Consider the following 12,516-nt stretch of genomic DNA (forward strand, 5'->3'; position numbering starts at 1 on the left):
GTAGATCCGGATACCTTAGGAACTTGAGCAGCATTTTGTTCGCTATATATATAGCAAGCACGAGGAAAGCTTTCTGGAGAAATTTCTAGTAGGATACAAATGGCATTTAACCGCAAGTTTGAGGAAGGGCATCTATTAACCAGTGCTTGCCTGAAGATGCCTAATTCGTAGGTAAGCCTTGAGGATCTTGAAAAAAGAGGACACAGCGCGCAGGAACACAAAATCAATGAATGAAGTCGGACGACAGAAACTCTAAAAGCTTTGAGCATTCACCTGCTTCAACTCTACAATTGCAACACTTGCGCTATAGTAGAGAATAAAAAGTTTCGTCAGTGAAAGTTCTTTGAAGTAATGATCATATATTGACGATTATCGCGGCAAGGCAGAGTTGGCTAACCTTCGCATTATAACCGTGCGATGCTCTACCGATGGAGCTTCGGTGGCAATTGCTACTTCGTCCACTTTCTTTGGTATCTGTGCGCTTGTACTAAGTGCAGCCCTGGGAATGCTACAGCACTACTCACGACGTGGAACATCCTTTCAATAACCGCACGCTTTTAGCGGTGGTTTCGAAAACGTGGTTCTAATCAGGGCCGATGATGTCGCTTATATAAGTCCGGAAGGCTCTCATGTCGTTACCGTACACTAATGGCGAAAAAGGGTGCCGAGGAAGGGATGAGAAAAAGAAAGCAGTGAAAGCAGCGCGGCTCAGCGGACAGCTTTCTCCACTGTTATCGATGCGTCATCGTAGCGTGTCCACTGATGGCCGCGTTCTCTCTCCTGCCACGTCTTGCGCGTCATTTAGCCATCAGCAGGGGACATCAAGTAAATTTGGAAGAAAGTCAGCCCAGTTCCGGAAACTGCACCCTCTCACGCTTGTTCTTATTTTCTCTCTCTCTCTCTGACAGCCGTCACGTATCGCATAGGGATAGATTTCCGCAAAGTTTGGGAAGCCATCAGCGAAGTGTCCGTGATTACGTCAGCTAACGTCCTTCGCATCAGGAGTGTACCCAATCTCTTGATGCCCGTACAGGTTTCTCTTCGATTAGGGATTTCACGCGATCGTGTTAGAGCGAGCTAAGGGCGCACCGCGCGGGGGTCAATACGCCGATTTCGGTTGGAAGCGCGCCGCAGTTTTCGCGGAACGTGGGGTTCTTCCGCGGGGTTCGGGAAATAGGCGCCGTAGCGAGTCTGTCCACGTCGCCCGGCGGCGCCTCTCGGTCGCAATCTCGGATGGATGGCGTGAGCCGATAGCCCCACCGCCTGGGGAGCTTTCGGCGCCGCACTCGCGTGCTGTGGGAACGAACACTGCGAGAAAGCGCCTGCGCGATTGACGAGCCAGCGGCACGCCGTGCGGCCTGCCCGCCTATCGGGAGCTGCGAGGCAAGGCGCGAGCAGACGACGACGTCGACGACGCCTGAATGCGATCGTCTGCTGGGCGGTACGGCACGTGAAAGCAGAGAATGACATGGCGGCGGGCGGTGTTCCTGGAAGCAGACGACGAAACGCGTGATTTTTTGCTGTTCGTTCGCCGCGCCTTCTATCTCGCTTGTGAGGCAACCGTGCAAGGTTCTTCTTGCCTCACAGCTAGCCTTCGCAGGAACGCAGCGTCTCCAGCGTTTTCACATCCCAGCGATCTGACGAGAAAAGCCGAAAAAGCAAGGAAGCGTGTTAGTGCATTTGCGAACTTACTGAGCCGTTGTCTTGCTGTCTGCTGGCCTGCTCTTGTAAGCATTTGAATGTATAGTTACTTATTTTTCCTTCTGTTGCTGGCATTCGTCGCTTAAATGCAACCTCTGATTGCGCGGCGGCCAGGTACTCAATTCTGTCGTAAACAGCTTCGTCTTTAGCTGAAAGCTTAAGTCTACTTTACGTTGGACACAACACAATCAAACACGGGAACAAGCAGAATGATTCGTTATACTTTATGTGATTGTTATGACGGCTTTCTAAAAACAAAACAACAAGGAAAATAGCAACGAGGCAATAACCTGTCCTACAAATTCTTATTATAAAAAAAACGATTTCATCAAGTACCTGCCTAAACAATCTTGAAAGACGGCTACATCTTGGCTTCTACGAGCCTATACTGCCTTTGAAATGAGCCCTTTACAAAAAAAAAAAAAAGCATGAGACTTCTCAGCTCCGGTCCGCTCACTGTCGAGGCCCACACCACCGACCCGACGCAGAAATCCCTAAGGGCCGTCCGTATTCGGCGATCGCACGAGAACAAAACATAAATCCATCTCCGCCGTGGGTACGTATACGCACGTGCAGGATCCTCCAAAGCACTTTTGTTATCGGCCATTCATGCGAAAGGAAAACGCGGGGAAGGCGAGGGAGGTGGTGGGGGGGGGTGAGGGATCAGCCCAGTGGTGGGCGTATTATAGTGGGGCTGCGAAAGATGCAAAACGTCAGCGGCGCGGCCATTCCCCAGTATGCCCTTATCTTTTTCCGCACGGGCGGAACGTGCGCGTGTAGACCTCTTCCCCTTTGAATTTGCCTTGTTCTTTTTTGTGTGTTTCTTTCTTTGCGGTTTCTCTCCTGTGTGCATACGCCAAGCCATCGCTGGCATTTGCCTAACCACGAGTTTGCGATTCTTGAAAGCGGCGGTTATGCGAGGCGAAAGACGATGGTTTCCTCGAAAAAGGATTACGGTGTCGGCGCCCCCCCCCCCTCCCCTCCTCCCCGCCACCGCTCCACAATGGCATGCCACGAAGCGGTTGCGTGTCAGCAGCGTGTTTGAGTGCCGTCGAGAAGCCGGATTGGCCCGGCAGGTGCCTTGTAGAAGCACTGCACACTCTTACCATCCCATCCAATTGCACCCCTTTCCTGTTAGATGGAAGGTTATGTGCCTCTATAGTTATAACGATTCGAGAGCGAAATAATAGCCTCGCAGCACGGTGCTTTTCGCCGCAGAATCACGCACGTGAGCGAGTCTGATCCTTTCTCACTATACGATTACGAGACATGCGCGCATTATAGCTGCAAGCAGTTTCTGCGGCCTGGCTCTCGACTTTTTCCACTTTCCGGCTAGCGCTGTAGAATTTCCTTAGAACTTTACTCCAACTTTTCCGCGTCGCTTCTGGGTAGGGAGGGGAGGGGAAGGCTTTTACGAAAATCTACTTTATTCTTCATTGGAATGGTGGCAGGCGCCAAAACCACGTGCGACTCGTGAAAATGGGAAGCGAAAATCTAAGATGTGTTCTGTTTTCATTCCTTATCTTTTTTAATGGATACATACGTGGAGTGCACGATGTCCTTCGAACTCTGCTAAACCGGCTTGATTCAAAACCACATCCAGAGGGGAAAAAAATGGACCATGGACTCCTACGTCGCAGGCTTAGAAAGCAACGCGGGCATTACTTTATTTAGGTGCGATATGGCCATTTCCACGTTGATCGTGCCCCATCAGTCTTCTTTCTCTCTTTCTTCGCTTCTTTCTTTCTTTATTGCACGCAACTACTTACCCCGGCGTAGGGTAGCAAACCGCGGATACGCGACTGGTTGACCTCCCTATACCTTTTCTTTATTTTTCTTATTGCTGCGTCTCCTCTCGGAACTTAACAGTACAAATAACCTGAAAATTTCACGTATAACGTAATCATAGGGACATACCAGAGCGGATAACATGACGACGAAGCAGACAATAACCTGCGAATGACGAGCACAGTCAGACCGAGGCTCCAGAAACTTATTCGATGCTTCCCTCTCCGACAACTACGGGGGAAAGAGATTCCGAAACTATGAGGAAAGGGATGCCTACTGGACATTGTAGTGGAAGGACTGGCGACGTGACGTTTGTCGTCTCAATAGGAACAACGGCATCATTTCATTGTATGAAGTGTTACATTTAGGCCCGAATGATAGAGTTTATAAAAACTGCAGTGGACGACGCTCTTCCTAACGTTTACATTGTAGGCCGCCCAGCTTTCTGGTGCGCCGATTACAGCTGCAACGTGGCGTGAAGGCACGCATGCTATTTTTTTTTAATACATATAGATGTCACTCAAATGCGTTCTCCCTCGACGAAGCAGGAATGTTTGAGATATATTGGCTATATACTAACCACGTGTTTCCTTTAAGAGTAAGCCGTACCTACACTGTGCATGCTGTTTGTCAATTCGACGGAAAGAGGAGAGGTATACAGGAATTTATAATTCTGTCAGATGGAACGGGGTGTCTGATCCTACCAGGTTTGAAATGCTCTCGGAACCTAATGGTTTTGAAATGTTTTGCTTCTTTTTCCTCGAATTTCAGCTAACAGGGAATGTCTTCTTATACGGCCAGGTGAACGCACGGTGCATTGACCCATGGCCGTACGAATGGCCCTTGACACCAACTCATGTGACGGAGCTTTGAGGGGGCGGGGGGAGGGGGATTGCACTGTAACGCAGCCAGTCTGTTCACCCCGTATTACCGTGAAATGTGGTGTTTATGGCATTCCTCTCTGCGGTTGCGGAAACAGAAATCAACGAGAGTTATAACGGGCCCCTGTGTTGATACATGAGCGCTGACGTATCATTATATATATATATATATATATATATATATATATATATATATATATATATATATATATATATATATATATATATCTATATATATATATATATGCAGTATGTGCACTAGGTGCTCGAGAATTTATTGCCTGAGCGAAACACAGCAGTGGTAGCTTTGACTACAAGGATTGGCTGCTGCTAGTGCGAGCCGTGGCTATCCATTTCGACTTTCTCGGAAAGGCCAGTGTTTAGGTGCGACGGGAGAAGACGTCAAATAAATAGGCACAATTTCAATATCAGCACGCGCCATGCCACATTACCAAGGCTGCTTGTCGAACCGCAACCAAATAAAAACCTCGCCAGAACTTCCTTCGTGTATACCATGTGCGCCAGAGGCAGTGTAGACAGCACAGTTTGTACATACGTTGCTGTGGGTATACATGACCTGGAGCGCACTGCACGAACACAGACGATCCTGCCTGCTTGATAGTATCAGAAAATATATTTAGCTAACACGCTCTGTGGGGCCTCTTTTCTATATTTCGCCTGAACCACAGCAATCCAGCAGTTTCTTTTTCTTCTTTTCAGCTTAAATAATGTCCTTCTGTTTATGCATGCATGGGTGCGCAAATAGCCGTGTGGATTACATTTCGTAGAAGGCATTTCATTTTCTTATCTGTGTGATTATATACATGCGAAAAACGTCGAGCGCATTTCCATTTAGAAGCCGTGGAAGGCGCTCGTTTTTTATGCGAGTCACTGTCACTGATTATGCCCCCTCTAGTCGGTTGCAATGCCGATATACTCATCATCAGCAACGATCACCTTTCGATGTAAAAAAAAAAGAAAAGAAAACCTCTATTCCTACAGACGCGGAAGGAAAAGGAAATGTACGTGAATGCTACTGCATTTGGTCTTCCCGGGGTTAATGGATAAATATTGTCTGGCGACGTCGGGAAATATCGCTAGCTGTTTTCAACGTTCTCGAAATGACGAGCCCGTAGGACTTGCCGAAAAGAAAAAAAAGAAATACCAGCGCCGTTCTGAACGCTCGAGGCATTTTCCCTGCCTGTCACGTGCGCGTGTATTTTTGTTTCTCTCTCTATCAGCTTGTTTTCGCCGTTGTTCGCCGTGCCACGTCGTGACAGCCCCACAATGCTGCCGGGCTTTTAGACGGGCTGCCTTGCATTGCCTCTGTTTTCCTTTTATTTTCACTCATTCGTTTGTCTTTTGTTCTCCTCGTGCTTCCCTACGCACGCGCATGCGCGAACTTGCGCTGGAGGTGCGACACGTTGCGCGCAGTCACCCCGCGGGAAACCCGGACGTCCTTGGGTCGTCGAGTCCCACGAACACGCGAGAAACCGGACACATTTTTTTTTGTTCCGCGATGTCGCCGCTCGACCGAGAGAGTTCAGAGCGAATGTAGCAAACTTAGCAACGTGCTCTTCGGCCTGCCTTCGGGAAGTCAGCCACCCACCGCTCCTATATAAACGATTTACTAAATTCGGGGGTTTTACGTGCCAAAAACCGTGGTATGATTTTTATGAGGAGTTTAGGACACCGGATTATCTCTGACCACCTAGGGCTCTTAACGTGCACGTGTACTCCGTTTCATACGTAGCAGACAGACAACACTGCTGAAACTATACGCAAGTAGTGCCGTTATAGGAGTGCCACTCTGCGCGATTCGCAGAGCAGTTGCCATTGGTCTGTGACGCTTTCTAGGGAATCAACTACTTTACATGTTACAACTGCAACTTGTAGACCCGAGTTTATGTAAAATTATGTATTATTTGTGCGCTGTTGCGTTTCCTGCATGTGTGGCGTATGCTATGTTTCGGTGGCGAGTGCAGATGATGCGCTGTGGCCGCTGGTCGCAGAAATTTGCTACTCAGCTCGTCCGACGGTAAATCGGTTCAGGTCTCCATGCCTTTTCACATACTGAATACGCCATATTGTGCGACATGAGAGTGTGAGACTTTACATGGAATTACATAAAGCGTGTCTATATCTCTATTTTGTATGTGGTGCACTATTTTTTTCGTCGCGGATACGATTAGTGAGGTAAGTCTCCCTAGCCTTCGTAGCGTTATACCCACCAAGTGTGAGACGCACTACGACAACGCGTTTGTTGTTGCATTTCTCTCCCAACGAAATGTGGTCGCCGCGGCTGGCGTCGAACCCAAGACCTCGAGGTCGGCGGCACGACGCTATAGCCTGCCTTGTCGAGTGCGAGCAAAAGAAGAAAAAAATAATTGGTCTCCAGTCCACTCTGCGACGGTGGTTGGATAGCAGAGCTGTAAACGACACTTGTAAGAGTTGGGATCGGGCATGTAAAAAGGGGTAAGTGGCCCATGTCGTGGTTCTACTCATCCCCGCTAAGGACGTTGTTGAAGGGAGGAACGCGCTGTCATCGAGAACGATGAGTACTGGGTTTATTTACAATATCTACGTGAAGAGTGGAGAATGCTACATCTCATCAGTCTAGCATGACTGAAGTGAAGCACACCGAGGAGCCGAAAAAGTCAGCTTAAACGCCCTATGTATTCATTAGATCCCTAGGCCAAAGAAATCTGCCGCCCCACCTTCGTCCTATCGGAGCGTCTAAAATCGTCGAAGGACCCCCGCTGATGGCGAGGGTTCACATACTCACTCCAGCACTTGCGTTCACTCAACACACAGAAAGCAGGGTAGTCTCGTAGGCAGGGGTTGTCGCGTTTGACTCAAGCTGGCGCGTCTTGATTCCTGGGATGACCCAGGGGCGTCCCAGTTGGGGCGTCTGTGAAACGACCCTGGTGGTTATCGGAGTCCACGAGTAAATTGCTTTATCAGAAGTTTCTTTCTTTCTCCCATTGGTCCGTGAAGGCGACAGTGAATCAAAAACACAATACTCGGTCAACCAAACGCGTTTCGCAATTATTAGCCATAGACGTTTCAACGACCTGCGACTTGGCTTGCGCCGCTGCTTCGTGCACCTACAAAGAGTGGATCAGACCTCGTATGCACGTTGCTATTCAGGAGTCCTCACTATATATACGTGGCGTTGACATAACACTGTCACAACACAAATCAGCTGGTAGGCGGGTTCTTCATGTACATATGAAAGTATACTTACCTCACTCCTTGCTTCGTATGCTACAGTTGCCACTTCTTGGCAAGTGCAGCTTATGTGACTGTAATCTTAAGCGAGAAACGCTTGCGGCGAACCCTATGCGCGAAGGCGAGCTTTCCGGTTCTTTTTTTTCTTTCGCCCGCACAACCGGCGCCGCCACTGTCGCGGAGGCGACGCCATCTGGTGGTGCTGCAAGGAACCCAGTTTCGAGTGCCTAAGTGCATCTTGTACAACCGCAATCTTTACCGAGAATCGCTTTTGGCGAGCGCTATGCGCAAAGGCGAGCTTTCTGGTCCCTTTTTTCGCTGCCCCGCATGGTCGGCGCTGTCGCGGTTGCGTGGAGGCGAGTGCCATCTGGTGGTGCTATAAGGAACACAGTGACGCACGCAGCGCACGCCGACCGCTTTTTTTTTTTTTTTGCCTAAGGTCACGATAAACCCATTGGGATGTAGAACTATACAGTTTCGCTGTAAAAATGTAAATTGCTTTCTGACCCACGCGTACAGCTAAAATTGCGAAAGAATGCACAAATTGCCGGGCATAGTTAGTCTTGCATAACTGTTCAACTGTAATCAAAGGTCAAATAGGTGGACGAGCACACGAGCGCTTTTCACGTGTCTGTCTGTCAAAAATTTAATATAATTATTAAAAGTGGGGTAAAGTCGTCATCTGCAGGCGCTGAGACAAAGTTGCCTGTGCTTTTTTCAACGCCAGCTGTCCGTGAGGTCCGCGGCGCGTCCGGCGCACCGCGGATGGGTGTTTGACCGAGACAAGACTTGCAATCAAGTACTGTCTGTGACAGGAAACTATTGCGTCCACATGGACCAGTGCACAGTATGGCGTGGTGCGGTGTGGTTTGGTGGGGTGTGCCGTTGCGAACAGGCACTACACCCGTTTTAAGATTGTGGCTAGTATCACCTCCGAGCAATCTGCTTTGCCGGTAGCCATTTCGTGCTTACATCTACTCGCGATTACGGGAGCGCCATCATTTTTTTATCCTCCCATAGCTACGTAAATGATATCTTGCTAGCAGCTAGTATACTATTCCCTCGTGGAATCTTCCGATGTCGCGTCCGTACATGAGATCTGTTAGTGTTTCAAGTAACCCCAGCCTACAATAATGTAGGCCGGTTTCGACGACGTATTGACGTGCATCGCCGAAACAGGCCGATCGACATTCGTATACTTAATGGTTTGTGCCGTTGGGCAAACTTTCGAAAAAAAAAAAAGAAAGTTACGCGCAGAGGTGTATCGACACTTTGTACCGGCCAAAGGCCGCTACGACCCTTTCGTTCGTCACCCCGGCTTCGTTGACGCTGGCCGCTTCAGACAATTAACTACAGATGCGAATAAAATGAGGCAACATTCCGAGCGAGAACGACCCGTATGCTTCATCGCTGACCTTAGTCTTGCGCGGCGAGCTTTCCCAAGCTCAAGTTAAGCAAAGTGCGAGCTTCTGACCTCGACCGCAAACATGCCCAAGTCAAGCGGCGCCTACATGCTTCGACATTTTCTCAGGCCTCGTGATAGGCGACAGGGGCATGTCACGGTGATTGTTCGTCGCGTCCTTCCTATTTTGTTTTATTCCACCACGTGGTTAGGCTGGCGTGTCCCGCAGCGCTGCTGTCAACTGTGGGAAATCTATCGGAGCATGCCGCATATTCAGCGCAACCTTTGTTTGGAACACGGCTCTAAGCTTTTTACTGCGTACAGTGGGGCAGGGTGAAAGGAACCGCCTTTTGAGCACAGCATAGGCAGCATGGTTTTCGGCAAGACCATTGTTACAGGGCGCGCCGATTCTGGAGAGAGAGAGAGAGAGAGAGAGAGAGAGAGAGAGAGAGAGCGGTGCCGTTAGGGAGGAAGCTCTTATAAAGAAAATATGCCCGCGCTCCTTTTAAAGGTGCCCGGAATGCAGTGCTTGAAGAGCTCAGCCCATAAATGATAGCGCCCGGACATAAAACACGAAAACAGCTGACGTCGACTCCGCCTCTCTCGGTTAGCGTTTAAAGGTGCCCATGGGCCTTGAGGATGAAGTGATTTCCCTCTTTCATTCTGTTCAGACCTTTGCACGCCATGAAACTCGGTTTAGAGACTGGGGAGGCGCAGCACACTGTAGATCTTTCGTTTCTTTTTTTTTAGTTCCAAGACATTCTATTTTGTCGGAAAGAAACGCTAGCGTTTGTCAGTTATCACGTCAGTGACTATCGAGATGTGTGACGTTTGGTATTGGCGAGAGAGAAGGAATTTACTTTAGGAAAGGCAGACAGGTCATCCTAATTCTGTTCTGTTACTATGCACAGGGGAAAGAGAAAAGGATAAAAAAAGGTGATGAAAGGCTTCATAATGCTTTATATATATTTATAGAGGCTTTATATATTCCTTAGTAACGTAACACGGTCTCTCTAAAGCTCTGTAGTGTAGTGTCCACTAAAGTGTGTATACATATAGGGTGTCCTAGCTAACGTTAGCCAAACTGTCCCATGGCAAAAAAAAAGAAAAAAAAAGAGAGAAAGATTAATAAACACGGCACAAGATGCTCAAGGCCTACGGTGTTCGGTCGTCATACCTCTGACGACCGAGTACCGTAGGTTTTGTAATTTTATCTTGCACCGGTTTCGACACTCAAGGGCTTAAGGGCTCTCCTGAAGTTTTTAAGGACTTGCGAGTCGTGCGACCGTCTTTGAATGTTGTAGCGCGTGGCACCGCGTTATTGTGTGAATTTTTCAAAAAAATTTTTCGTCTTTATCCTTTTATTCCCTTGGCCCCTTTCCCAGGACAGGGTAGCCAGCCGGTACTTACACTGGCTAACCTCCCTGTCTTTCCTCCCCTTCTCTCTCTCTCTCTCTCTCTCTTGCAGCATCTTTTTAAAATATATTGTTTCGTTCAGCAGCTTGGCGAACGTTAGCTGGGACACACGGTAGAACCGTACTCGCAACTTTTCCCACTGCCTTCACGCTAAGCGCCCCGAATAACACCTTAACTCCGATAACGTTTGCTTTGTATACTTTCCAGTGCTGAGGTCGCTGCTGGTTGCGACCACGTGAGTTTTATTTGAAAGCTTGTTTATTGCTCCCGTTAGGCAGGTAGTCATTGCGACCTTACCCAACTGTTAACAATTACATTAAATTAGTTTTAATTTTGACCGCCTCAGGTTCTTTAGCGGGCACCCGAAGCGCGGCACACAAGTGCTTTTTGCCGTTCCCATACCCAACCGAAATGCAATCACCGCGGTTGTGAGTCGAACCCTCGACATCGTGCTCAGCAACACAACGCGGTAGCCACGCTGAGGCACTGCTGAGATTGCACTGAAGTTTGTGCACATGCTACGCCAGAAAAATGGCGGAGTGAACTGAAGCTGAACCATGGTAAGAAGTCAAAGCAAGCTCACCCGAAGTTTCAGTTCACAGGTTCATCGTCGCACTCGCCCGCGGGGCTGTCGGTATTCTTCGATCTAGTCGAAAAGCCCAACGTGTCGCGTATTCGACGTAATAGTTCTGCGGAAACCCGCAAGGTGGAGGGAAGTATTTATTAAAGGGAAAATGACACATTCACACAATTGTAGCAATTGCCACAAAAGAAACTCGTACAGGTTCCTCGAAAGAATAGCCTCGCAGTTTAAGAAAAATTCGTCCTGATCCTTTGTAGCAATTGCTACGATTGAGTGGCGTCTCATTTACCCTTTATGTGTCGCGTATCCTTTCATTACATTTTGTTTTGCCCGCGTGTCTTTTTGAATATATATTTGCTCACACATCTTAGCAGGGGGGCGCATGATTAATGAGGGGCAATAAGACAAAGTGCATAGGTGAGTAGCTATGACGCAGCTGAATTTATCAGACTGGGAGACAGCCGCATGAATTGAGGTAAGCAAGGGGTTCCACGACTTATGTAGAGCTTTGAATGCTTTCTTGTCTCATAATTTTATACTTATTTCCTTTTTTTCTGCTCCTTTGTGTTGACACACTGTATTGTTGGTGATGCATTACTTCTGGGGGGGGGGGGGGAGATTAAACGAGTGAGCTGAGAGACATCACATAACGAGACGCGATCGTATAACTGATCTTGCTCTGTTCTTTTTTTTTTCTTTAGAGCATACACGCAGCATGTGTTATTTGGCTCGCTTCGTGATCGCGTCTTTTGTTCGACCTGTCTTTCGCATAGTTGATGGGGAAGGTAGACCGACTGTAAGCCTTATGCTTGGTTTCAAAGTAATTCGGCACCATGGCGGAAGCCACCGCTTGAATCGGCCAATGAGGAGCTTTCTTTGGCTCGAATACACGCGTCCCTGCGCCGTCTCAGTGTCGTCCAACTTGCACGTCGTCTATGGCTTCAAGTGATATCATTCACGACGTCAGTTCCAAACGCCAAGTTGGTCGCTGCGAAGAGACGATTGCGCAATTTCTCCGCAAGTTTTCTCGTCTGGATGGGCAATGAACAGCGCTCCGCACTACGACCGTCAAACTACTTGATAACCGTCTCCTTATCGAAAGCAGAATTCTTGGACACCCATTGAGTAAAATAGGAGAGAGATGTCACACTTATAATAGACGCCGAGGGTTATACTATAACGCGTCGAATTTCTTAAAAGTTATTCATTTGTTTATTTTCAGTCCTTCATCGCCTTTACCCCTCGTGCAGGGTAGCCAACCGAAACTGTCTCTGCGTAACATCTGTGCCCTTCCCTGTTTCCTCTCTCTGTTTTTCGCGCTAACCTTGGTCCTAGCAGTGTCCAGGGGTCTTTATTGTGCTTGTGCGGAATAAACTAAGTATCTTCAGTTACCTTTCGTTTTTCTTCTCTTTTTCATTTTCACCTGATTTCTTTTACGCTTTAACTTTCCAGAAGTGCAGAGTAGAAAACGTAACAGTAATTCCGGCTAACCTCTAGCCTTTCGTTTCACGGCT

The 12,516-nt window shown here is 48.3% G+C and overlaps 1 protein-coding gene across 1 annotated transcript in view; it reads left to right on the top strand.

Moving 5' to 3' along the window:
- Nucleotides 1-12,516, top strand: part of LOC142576051 (pleckstrin homology domain-containing family G member 5-like) — a 747,630-nt gene that overhangs the window by 175,299 nt on the left and 559,815 nt on the right. The window lies entirely within an intron of this gene.

The sequence above is a fragment of the Dermacentor variabilis genome, chromosome 3 (assembly GCF_050947875.1).
Source record: "Dermacentor variabilis isolate Ectoservices chromosome 3, ASM5094787v1, whole genome shotgun sequence".
NCBI classification, from domain to species: domain Eukaryota; kingdom Metazoa; phylum Arthropoda; class Arachnida; order Ixodida; family Ixodidae; genus Dermacentor; species Dermacentor variabilis.